Source organism: Biomphalaria glabrata, chromosome 15, assembly GCF_947242115.1.
Source record: "Biomphalaria glabrata chromosome 15, xgBioGlab47.1, whole genome shotgun sequence".
Taxonomy (NCBI): domain Eukaryota; kingdom Metazoa; phylum Mollusca; class Gastropoda; family Planorbidae; genus Biomphalaria; species Biomphalaria glabrata.
In genome coordinates this window covers 25,479,613-25,492,634 of record NC_074725.1, presented here as the reverse complement: position 1 = coordinate 25,492,634, position 13,022 = coordinate 25,479,613, and positions in this window count along the sequence as shown.

Sequence of the window (13,022 nt, the reverse complement as noted above, 5' to 3'; positions counted from 1 at the left end):
AACCAACGATCCGTCACTCGACCATTCTGGTTGTTCACATGACAACATCCGACGTCACTGGCCTGAGTATTGTTCACTTTAGACTTTAGATATTTCTTGAAACTTCGCCAGTCATCGCGGTTGACGGTGGTCACTCGTTACGGTTGACAAGCGCTGGCCTGGGGCGATTTTTGTCGGCTGACTACACACACACTACTACCCCTACCCGTACTTTCACCAAAGTTATATTATTATACACATTGAACGATTCTCACTATTGAAGCTCTCGCAAACCGCTTCACACGACACTACCAACTCAAAGAACTTGAAAACTTAGGGCTCCAAAATAATAGTTTAATGCCAATACTGTACAATTGGCAACACGTAATCCTGATTGTACACATATTTTACCGTTAACAACCGTGCCGCCGTATTATCTCTTTCACTGCTGTATCAAACTCTACTGGCCTGTTTCGTTTCGGACTTGCACTGGGTTCAACTATTCAGGACTAACGTCACACACTGGGTTCAACGTTTCAGGACTAACGTCACACACTGGGTTCAACGTTTCAGGACTAACGTCACACACTGGGTTCAACTATTCAGGACTAACGTCACACACTGGGTTCAACTATTCAGGACTAACGTCACACACTGGGTTCAACGTTTCAGGACTAACGTCACACACTGGGTTCAACTATTCAGGACTAACGTCACACACTGGGTTCAACGTTTCAGGACTAACGGCACACACTGGGTTCAACTATTCAGGACTAACGTCACACACTGGGTTCAACTATTCAGGACTAACGTCACACACTGGGTTCAACTATTCAGGACTAACGTCACACACTGGGTTCAACTATTCAGGACTAACGTCACACACTGGGTTCAACTATTCAGGACTATCGTTACACACTGGGTTCAACTATTCAGGACTAACGGCACACACTGGGTTCAACGTTTCAGGACTAACGTCACACACTGGGTTCAACTATTCAGGACTAACGGCACACACTGGGTTCAACTATTCAGGACTAACGTCACACACTGGGTTCAACTATTCAGGACTAACGTCACACACTGGGTTCAACTTTTCAGGACTAACGGCACACACTGGGTTCAACTATTCAGGACTAACGTCACACACTGGGTTCAACTATTCAAAACTAACGTGACACCCTGGGTTCAACTATTCAGGACTAATGTCACACACTGGGTTTTACTATTCTGTATTAACGTGACACCCTGGGTTAAACTATTCAGGACTAATGTCACACACTGGGTTTAACTATTCTGTATTAACGTGACACCCTGGGTTCAACTATTTAGGACTAACGTCACACACTGGGTTCAACTATTCAGGACTATCGTTACACACTGGGTTCAACTATTCAGGACTAACGTCACACACTGGCTTCAACTATTCAGGACTAACGTCACACACTGGCTTCAACTATTCAGGACTAACGTCACACACTGGGTTCAACTATTCAAAACTAACGTGACACCCTGGGTTCAACTATTTAGGACTAACGTCACACACTGGGTTCAACTTTTCAGGACTAACGTCACACACTGGGTTCAACTATTCAGGACTATCGTTACACACTGGGTTCAACTATTCAGGACTAACGTCACACACTGGCTTCAACTATTCAGGACTAATGTTACACACTGGGTTAAACTATTCTGTATTAACGTCACACACTGGGTTCAATTATTCAGGACTAACGTCAAACACTGGGTTTAACTATTTATGACTAACGTCACGCACTGGGTTCGTTATGTCTGACTCAATCGTCTAGGGCTCTAGATCAAAACCAAGACGCTGTCTCGTACTCGCGAGATGTCTTGACACTATTCCATACCGAACCGTCGTAATGGGCCATACAGAACCACACTCTGAACCACACTAAACTGTGCTGTAGTCGACCACTTGAATGGTAACACCTTTTTTTCTTTCTATAGTGTCCCCGCGGGCCTTCAAGAAACCAACGGAACGTCTCTTGACCATTCGGGTTGATCACATGACTACATCAAACGTGACTGGCCTGAGTATTATTCACAACAAAGCTCCTTCCAGAACCGTCGTGTTGTCACTAGCCGCGGTCACTCGTCACGGTTGACCCCTCGTCTGAGGGCGATGTGCTTCGGGTGGTTTCACAAACACTACTACCCCTATCCGCACCACCACCACCGTTACAACTATATAGATATATATGAGATATAAGAGACAATGTAGCTTCAGAGCCGGTAGAGATCATTCTGACACATGATATTTGTTCTGAGATAATTACAAGAAAAATGCAAAGTGCAGAATCCAAGCCTATACGCTGCCTTTGTTGACCTCACCAAGGCTTTCGACGCGGTCATTCGCGATGGTTTGTGCAGCCTTTAGGAAGGGGCTGAATGTCCACCTACGTTCCCATCCATTCTCAAGCAGTCTCATGTGGGACAATAAGGTCAGATTAGACACAATGGTGACCTGTCTGATCACTTCCCAAAAGAAAATGACGTGAAGCAGGGCGGTTGCTGTGTACTTGCTCCTACTCTATTCGCTATCTTCTTTGGCGTAATGCTGGGTCAAATGAGGCAGTGATTGCACGAAGGCATCTACATCAGGTTTCGTTTTGACGGCAATGTATTTAATCTTCGGCGTCTATTATCCCATACAAAAACACAAGAAATGGTCACAAAAAATCAAAGTCTACTAAGCAACGGTTCTCTTAACCCCTCTATATGGATCTGAGATATGGGTACTATACAGAAAGCAACTAGGACTACTTGAGCGCTTTCACCAAAGATGCTTGCTCTCCATTATAGACATACGGTGGCCAGACCTCACTACAAACAGCGATGTCCTTGCGAACGCCGGTATGGACTTCTTATGGTCCGACATTTACGCTGGGCAGGCCAAGTATTCCGAATGGGGGACGAGCGTATGCCAAAACCAGTCTCTTTTGGTAAGCTAAAAGGTGGTCGACGTAACAGAGGTGCCCTACGGAAACGCTTTAAAGACCAGCTTAAACGCCAACTTGACTTGGCTGACATAGAAGAGAGCATCTGGTTGCATGCGGCCTCAGAAAGAGACAGCTGGAGGTCAGTCACAAAGGCCGCGGTATACAAATTCTAGACCAAAAGAAAATCAACTTCCGAGGACAGACGCAGACAACGAAACGAAAATCTTAGTCGACCACCGACGGACAATGCTTATTCTTGCCTTGGGTGTGGCAAAATATGTAGGTCACAGCTGGGGCTGCGTAGCCACGGGAAATACTGCATTTCTCATTAATCTATATATATATGTACTAGCTGATACCCGTGCTACGCTATGGTTTAAATAGTTTATGTATATGTTTCTTTATATCTAACCATTTAAAAATGATTCCAATCTATTACGGCAGTGGATGTGACATCCTGGGGGGTACACCAGTCAGTGGTATTTTGTGCTTATAATATAGAAATATTTGTGATTTAAAGGAGGTGCAATCACACATGCAAATTAGAATGGGGAGTTTAATTATAAGCATAAGTATCTCATCTTTGTTTTGGTTTGTTTTGATTTAATCAATAGATTACAGGAACATAGAAAAAGAATTTGTAAAAATATAAAGTCGTGAGAGAGCGATAGAAAGTAACTTAAAGGAAAAAGTTGGACAGTGGAAAGGTTTGGGAGATCTGTAAATAACAAAAACTGAACAATGTCAAGGATGATATATGGAAAGATTACTGTTACCAATTAAGTAGTAGAGACTCTTTTCGTGTACGAATGTTATATTCAATATTAAACTATCCCTTATAGCATTGAGTCTTGTGCTGCGTTGCCAGATGATAGTTGCTTACTCAACTGTGTTTGGTCTTCATGTGTTCTAAAACATCGACATTTTCAGAGTCAGCTCTAAACTTGGCATAAAGTTATGTCCAATAGAAAGAGTAAAACAAAAACACATTGTCCTTAAGTTTGTGTAAATATGTTGAAAAACTTCTTTGAAAATGATATTTCCTTATTTTTACAGTGTATTACCTCACAGGGTAATGTTTTTTTTTTCTGTCTGTCGGAAAAAAATAAAGAGGAACAACTTGTACAAATCTTACAGAAAGAAATAATTGAATTATCTTTCTTGATTTTTTTTTTTTTTTTTTGCAAGAGTTATCGGTATGATGGTTGGTACATTTATATTTCAGCCATTGTCATGCGGCTGAATCAACAACAAATATGATCTGATAAAAACAATATTAATTGTGCTCCATAATCTCTAGCGTTTTAAAAGGAGGAAAGCCAATGTTCTAGTTTTTCTTTTCAAATTTCTTTTATCGAAAGTAAAGAAGGTCAAAGTTTATCTTTTGCTTTGATTAAAATTCTTCTCTCCTACGCTGACAAAATGCTTTATACTCAAACATAAAGCTGACTGCGTCCTTTCATTCCTATAGTATTTTTTTATGAATTTTTGTGTTCTTGACTTATTTTATTTACTGTTTCACTTTTCAGCTTGCAAATTCTTCATCGGGTAAAAAAAATTTAAATAAAAAATCTTTCAAAAAAACAAAACCTAGGTGGACACACATCTCAAAAAAATTTATAACCATTTTCTTAAAAATTTAACCGTTACTGTATACCTTTTGGAAACGATTTACAAACTAATAGAACACATGAAAAACTCGGGTTTGACGTTATAACTTTTCAAAGTATAATAAAAATTAAATTTAAATTTGGTCTGGAGGTCTAGACAATCTATATCTCGAACATACGTTAGAGGCTATTTCCATATGTGTGAAATCAAAAAAATACATTTTGCGCACCGTCTTCTAAGTCTGGATCTTTAGGCCTATCATTAGAAGTTTATTTACTCTGAGTAGATTTATTTATACATGCGCTTAACCGGAACTTTTACAGAAGGAGGAACCGATGCAAGGTACAGATGTTCGTTTTTTTAAATCTATCATTCAGTAATTATAAAGAGCAAAGCAAGAGCTCTTCGTGGTGTATATAGGCTTCAAATAGAAGAAGTTGTCTTAAAAAAAAATATGTAGCTTGTTATGATATAAACTCATCGAATTGTCTTCTTTAGCTACCAGACTTTGATACAGACCAAAGATCTACTTCTCTGTAGAAAATTACTTTTGTTCCTGCAGTCTGACACAGTGTGCGTCTAATTCGGATGTATGTCTGTGTTTGTGTGAACAGTGAGTGTGTGTTTAAATTGAAATTGTTTTAAATCAGAAATTCCTTCAAAGAAAACGCTCCACACATATACCCTTTAAAATCTTACTGCTACTTTCTTAATAGCACCTCGAAAATTTTGTTGCGCCCTTGATAACACTCAGTGTGAGAATCCCTGGGCCAAGAAATCGTCAACACCCAGACAGGTGGTTGCTGTCCCAGTTTTTACATTCTTCAGGTAGTTTCTGCTTGGTGAATCTAGGTCAAAGTACGACACAGATATCCCGCCTTTCGGTTTCCACAGATACAGTGTGCAGTGTTATGTTGGCCTTCAGGGGCAGACATCTTGCTTTTACGTCTCCACAACTTGAAACGGAGAGTCGGAAACAGGAAAACAATGACCTTGACCTTATGTCGTCTGCCATTGCTCCTGACCACTCAGTCAAATGTTTTCTTTCGGTATACTACGAGATGTTGATAAAAACTGAAAACTTTGTTATGAGAAGCTTACTTGTAATTCTGTCCCTCTCTAAGGTCACTGCATGGTGGGAGTATATAGATATAAGATGGGTGGTGCATGGGGGGGGGGTAATTGGAAACGACACATCAGAAATGATAGAAGAAAGTCAAAACTTAGAATGTACTTCCTCCCCTCTCTCCTATTATTTGTAAGGCCCATTAGTTGTTATGGCTGTCAGTGAGCCTTGCATGCTAATTGCCCATTACTATTCGAGTCCACACCTGGTCTCCAAAAATACTAACTTTTATAGCTGCCAGAAATAAGGTTCTTTTCTTTTTTTTTAAATCACGTATCAGTCACGTCAACAGAGACCTCTCCTTGCGTGTCTAGAGTTGATCTCTCCAAGCCCGCTAGTAGCTGATAAGTAATACACATAGCTCTTCTAAAGATGTGTTCTTTCTGTTAATAACAGTTGCGTGTTAACTGTACGAGTGATAAAATTGTTCACCGTGCCTTAAAGATCCGTAATCAACAATTATTCTCAAGCTCTTCCGTGTTTTAGGAAATGGAGGCCCTAGGCAGAGTTTTCTGTGGAGGCCTCTACACTATTCAAGTTTTTTTAACACTATATACTTTGAACACTATAACGATATAAAGTTTAACGCTCCCCATGTGTTCATTTGACCAGCTAAGTCTTGGATCTACTATGTGGAATTGGACCAGCCCGTACATTCGAATATCACTTACCAACTCTCACACCAACTAGCGCCTATTGACACTAAATGACTTTTCTTCTGCTTTTCAGATTTTCTTCAAACTTTTTGATAGGCTCTAGGATATGTTTCTGGTCTTGGATCTTTTTTTTTTTCTTCTTACACCCTACAAATGTTCAAATAATACCCATTGACCTAATTTTTCATGCTTTCAACAAAACTGCCTGCATTTCAACAACCTCCACCATTGGGTTAGTGTATGCTAGCTAGTATATGTTACGTTTAATTGGAACGGCCCGCTTTTAATCGCCCTCCCAAAAGCACAACTTACTCAATTCTGGCCTATAGGATTTTTCTCATCCGCGCCTTCCCCTTTTTTTTCACTTCTCCCCGCCCCGCAAAACACTTGAATGTTAGTATCTACATGTAATGGGCCTGGCCTGAAACGCTACACCTTACAAACACATAGGCTTTGCCAGTGAGTTTAATGACCAAAATCACTTATTTCTCCCCCCACTCCCCCCCACCCGTCACACACACACTACACCTTAGAAAATAGTCGCTACATACAGCCTATAAGTATTCATCGAGTTTTCTGCTTTTTATCGAAATATTTGAAAAGCATCTCTGATGCTTTTAAACACCTTTCATTTTTTGAAATCAATAGTTACAAATCATATTCGTATCATCTTCCGTTTGAACTTTTCTGTAAATCGAATTATTAAATTTTAGAATAGCTTTCAAAAAAATATATGAAAAAGGGTTTTAAACCTCTGACCATCGGATATAAAGTCAAATGCTCTAGAGACCGATCTAACTGAAAGTTATTAATATTACAGTAAATTACGTACAAAAATAAAGTGCTTTAAAACTGAATTATAAGAGCAGCATTATTTAGATCTAGATTTGTATGCCTCATATTTATGTGAAAATGTGTAACAATTTACTGGATTTTTAGTTATAGGTCTAGCATACACGTCCCTCTAGGTCTAGCATACACGTCCCTCTAGATCTAGCATACACGTCCCTCTAGATCTAGCATACACGTCCCTCTAGATCTAGCATACACGTCCCTCTAGGTCTAGCATACAAGTCCCTCTAGGTCTAGCATACACGTCCCTCTAGATCTAATCTTTTATGATAAATTACAGACGTTCCTTTTGAAGAGACGATAGTCGTAGTGAAATAGTCCTTCAGAAACCAAAGACTTATTGTCTATAGACTTTACATCTACATGGTTAAAACAAAAAAGAGTAAGTCTAAGTGTAGAGAATTAAAAGTTGGCCTAGAAGCTGAAGCGAACAGGAAGTGCTCATTTTGTGACTACGTCGTCTTACACAAACATAGTGGCTTGAAATCGAGCATAAAGAATAAAGCTGATTCATTCACCAGCAATTCTCCAAGTTGGGATGGACAAGAAAATATTTAAATTTAACTGTTATCAGTTACTATGTGACTGAACAACTAGCCATTTTTCACAGTCGAAACTGCAGTAGTTTAATTTTTCACAAAATATATTATGGAGTCTACAGACAAATGTTTAATATAAAAATTCTTTTTTTTTTTTCATTTCCAGCTTTTAATATTTCTACAAGCTTCAATAAAATTTGTTCAAAAGAATTATATTTCTATATTATCTCTAATCAAAGTAGATGTAATAGTAGTTACAAGTTTCTAACGGCTCAATTGATCAAATGGTAATAGCATTTGGTACTTCTGATACTGGACATGGATTTGCAATATCCAAACTATCTCTGAGCATGGTGCATAGTTAATCACCCTCTGGCCCCTAGGATTCATTTTGTTGGTAACAAAAAAAAAATTGTATTCAGAAAACCAAATCATAAACAGGGTAAATCCCAAGCTCACACACACAACACTCCACAAAATACTTTCCTGGAAACTACTTGAGATGTAGGGAAATATTGAGACAAGCTCCCCCCCTGCACTCAAGCACTATACGTCTTCCAGATGTTGTTGCGTTAGTCTGATCATTGGGGGAAGGGGGAATTGAGGTTCAAACCACCCCCAACCTAATTTTAAGTTTTGTACTGCAAAAGGCAGCCAGGGAGGGGGTGATTTAGGTTAAAACCTCCTCCAATACAACAAGCAAAATTAAAAAAAAATACTTTAAAAAAAAACAACAAAGCTTATCTAAGTGTAAGAACTGACAGACACGCGCCTGAAAACTTTAAATAATTTAGTTTGTCACAGCAATCAAAGCTGAATAGTTTATCGAGAGGCCCAAACAAGATACTGGCATCAAAACATCCTCTAGGAAGAGCTGTCTGATTCATCTCAGATATAGGACTGTTTGTTTGTTTGTTTGTTTGTCAAATGTTTTACGGATGTTCCTTAAGAGTTTAAGATAAGGTACTTCCTAGTCCAAACCTCCGCAGGTCGACCCGGGATAATCGAGAACTCCGAACGACAGTCCAGCGCGCATACCGCATGACTATGTAGGCACTTAATCATCTTAACTCTTTAACATAATAAAGTGAAAGCAGTTGAAGAAAAAGAAGTCAATATGATATTACATTTTGGACATCATGAGCTGAAGAGATTAAAGAAGTAATACATTCTATGTAATAACACTACATACATTCGAAGTAATAACACTACATACATTTTAACGTTGTAACTGTTCATATTATTGAGATTCGTAAATGCACTATATTATAATTTAGTATTCACAAAATGAATGTCTATCCTGACTTCCCTGTAGGCCCCACTTTCCTTTGAAGGGAAGATCTAGCGCCAAACAGGTTTCGGTTTCTGTGAAACATATTTTTATAGGACACAGAAAACTTGCTGCAAAAAAAAAAAGTTATTTGACTGTGACATAAATTATTATTTTTATGTTTTGTATTTTTAATAACAAAAAAATGTTTCAAATATATAGTTTCATCAAATTTAAATGCATATATATTTAAAGTAATTGTTCCAGACAGATCGAATGAAAGACAGACAGACAGAAAGATAGATAGATTAGGTAGGTAGGTTTACGGACAGACAGACAGTAGGTAGGTAGGCAGAAAGTAGGTAGACAGACAAACAGTAGGTAACTAGACAGACAGACAGATAGTAGGTTGGTAGACAGACAGACAGATATAGGTTGTTTAGTTTAAGATGGGAGGTATTGAAATGCTTCACAGAGAAAAGGGAAGAATTGTATTTGGCAAACTTATGAATAGATCACGTACAATAACAAACATATCTACTGGCAAGTGAAAAATACTTTTAAAAAAAAATTAAACATCTTATAGAGTGATTAATTAATTTGTTAAAAAAGTAATATCACCCCCCCCCCACCCCAACCAATCCGTGAGACAAAAACCTGATAAGGCCAATGTACAAATCTATTACACTTTATTATATTCTAATGATAGACCTTTATATCTACAGTTAGAGGACGGTGCTCAAAATGTCCCTGAACAGTAATTTATTAAACTCTTGAATAACAAGGTTACAAAGACAGTTTGTGTGGAATCACAAACTCAAAATCGGCCCCCGAAGTGGTCCACCCAGGCAGGCTTCAATATTTCAGAAAGAACATCCAAATGAAATTATATCAAAGACAAATGAGATAAGAATGGAGAAAGAAGGTTGACAGATCTTGTGTAGTGCCCCAACGGTGCAGCAGATCAAAGGATAAGTACAAGTGAATGCAAAGTTAGATGTGAACCTGGCCTAACTAGTTCCCCTTTCAGACCTTGTGGTCTATAGTGCAGATGATGTAAAGTTCAACATTTTTGTGGCCTAAGGTTAACGAGGGTGTCATGTAGCCAGCACAACGACCAACCGCCTTTACTTTTCCCCAGCTAATGTCAGGTACTCATTAGAGCTGGGTAGACTCAGAGGTTGAAAATCCCAGTCTTCACCAGGATTCGAACCCGGGACCCTCAGTTCGGAAACCAAACGCTTTACGGCTCAGATACCGCGCCTCTCCTGGCCTAACTGAAGTCTTATAAATAATGTAATTGTTTAGATTGTATGCAATCTCTTATTCAAGAAAATGAAGTTTTTAAGATTACTATTCGTTTTAAATTAGGTCTCACTTATAATGCATACTAATTAGCTTGCATAACTGATTTTAAAAATTAGATTTTTCGCTTTCAGGAAAAAAAAAAGTAGCCGTTGCATCAGAACTTTTAATGGTCTAAAATATTGTGATTTCGGATTTTCAATATCTTTTCTAGTTTACGAGATCTAAACGGGACGGACGGACAGACGGACAGACATTTCACACAAAACTAATAGCGTCTTTTCTCCTTTCGGGGGCCGCTAATAAAATGCCTACAAGCAGAAATAAGTACAGGGTAGTCCGTTCATGCTAAATATTTTCCCGTTCTTTAGCCAAATTTAAATGTATTTCTTTTTATACTTTGAAAAAATAGAACAGTCAAACTAAACAATTCTCCGTGTGGCCAACGAACTAGTGATTATTTTCCCAACGATCTAGTATTATGTATCAACTGTCAAATTTGTAGTAAAATTGCAAGAGTCGTTTTCGAGATCCGTGCCCAGGTTTTAGGCCTACCCACACAGAAGGCTTTAGGTTCCACGAAAAAAAAAGCATTTTTCATTTTCTTTTTTTTTTTTTTGTGTCTGTTTGAAGTGTACACTGTGACATGGAAGTTAAAATGTTTTGTAGAACAAAAATCATTTGTGAAAATGGTTGTGAAAACGTTTATTTTGAAACCTATACAAAAAGTTTACTTTATAATTGATTAATATATATATATACAGTCTTTGGTATAATCTTTACATCAACACACACTGTCATAGATAGAGAGAGAGTGGAGAGAGGTGGAAAAAAGGAGAGAGAGCGAAGACAGAGGGGAGAGAAAGGAAGGAGAAAATGGAGTGAGGGTAGAGAAATGTCAGAGAAGAGAACGAGGATGGAGAGAGCGGAAATATGGGGGAAAAAGAAGAAAGAGAGAAGAGAGACGGAGAGAGCTAAAGTAGAGAGAGAGAGGGAAGACAGGAGAGAAAGAGAAATGAGAAAAGAGAGAGAGAGGAAGGGAGAAAAGATATTCATTTGGTAATAAAAAAAAAAAACTTCTGTGAGACGCAGTTGAAATCTTTTACAATCACGCTTGTTCGTTGAAGCATGACAGCATGTGTGTGTGTGTGTGTGAATGTGTTTTATTGTACAATGTGTAAGTGTGTTAATGGGTTTAAAAACGCTGTACGCGTACTGAATCAACTTGAACGCTCCAGTGGTTGTGTATTCAGCGCGCCACTTTCGTTGTACTAGACAGTGGGTCTCAATTCCAAATCTACAAACGTCAAACAAACTTTAGTGTATAAAACAAGTAATTAGTTACTGGAATTCCTAGTGATAAAACCTTATATAATTTATAGTAATCAACTATTATACTGTAATAAAGTTCCGAAAGGTCTCATAATGGACTTTATACTTGGGCAGCTAAAATAAGAGCAGGGCACAACTCGACAAACTTGTCTGGATCTTAGGTTTCGGTACTGCTGTTGATATGAATGATTCATAGTAGACTCTTAAGAAGAAACAAAATTTTGTGTCTAGAAGAAATATCAGCTCAGTGAACTAGATATAATGGCGAGGAACAGACCTTGTGTCCGAACACTGAAGAAGAATGCAGATATTTTCTCGCAGTCCAAGTTGTGCCTTAATATTTGGCAGACGTAACGAGTACTGCAGGGGAGGGGATTGTGCGATGCAGCAGCTGACTGAGTATAGCACTAGTGTAGCCCTGGCAGGCTCATTCTGGACATCCGAATGGCCCGTCCCCTTGTTGGACTCGATGGCAGGTGGGGAGCACAGGTGCTGAATTACTCCTAATGTCCATGGACAAAAAAACCCTACTTGCCCCAGATTTGTGTCTGGGCAAGAGACGTCGAATAGTGACAAAAAAGGAGGAGGCCACAATAAGCTGAATTATCATCATTTCTTGTGGTCAGGTGCACAGAAGAGGGGAAAAGCCTGACAAAGATGAGCCCTTTTCTCATTTACAAGGGACTTAAGTCAGAAGTGGGAGAGCACAAGAGTGTATCTAAGCTGCACAAGTCATCAGATCTTCTCGTAGAAGTTGATAGTAAGATACACTCTGATGGGCTTCCACGATGCAGAAGAATCTGTGATCTCCATGTGGAAGCCATGCCACACAAGAGTCTGAACACCAGCAGAGGTGTTATCAGCTCTAGAGACCTACTGGAATGTTCCGAGAAGGAAACAATGGAAGGAATTGAAGGAGTCACCCATGCCCGGCGCATTACCAGGCGCAGGGATGGTGAGTAGGTCAAAACCGCCACTATTATCCTCACATTCGGAACTAGGACACCGCCTGAGTATGTGAAGGCAGGATACCTACGAGTTCCAGTGGGGCCCTTCATACCTAACTCCATGAGATTATTCAAGTGCCAGGATTATGGACACGGCGCGGCAGTCTGCAAGAGGAACACTGTGTGTGCTAGATGTGCTGGAGAGGGTCATGAGGACAAGGGCTGCACAGCCCAATTCAAATGCCCAAACTGTCACTGTGGCCACTCAGCATACTTCAAGGACTGCCCTGTGTGGAAACAGGAGGTTGCCGTGTAGGAGTACAAGGCAAGAAATGGATGTACCTTCAGCCAGGCAAAATTGTCTATTTTGGCCCTACCCAAGGGCCAATTCGGCTTGGCAAAGACCTACGCCCAGGCTGTGGTTAAGATAGGGAAATCAATA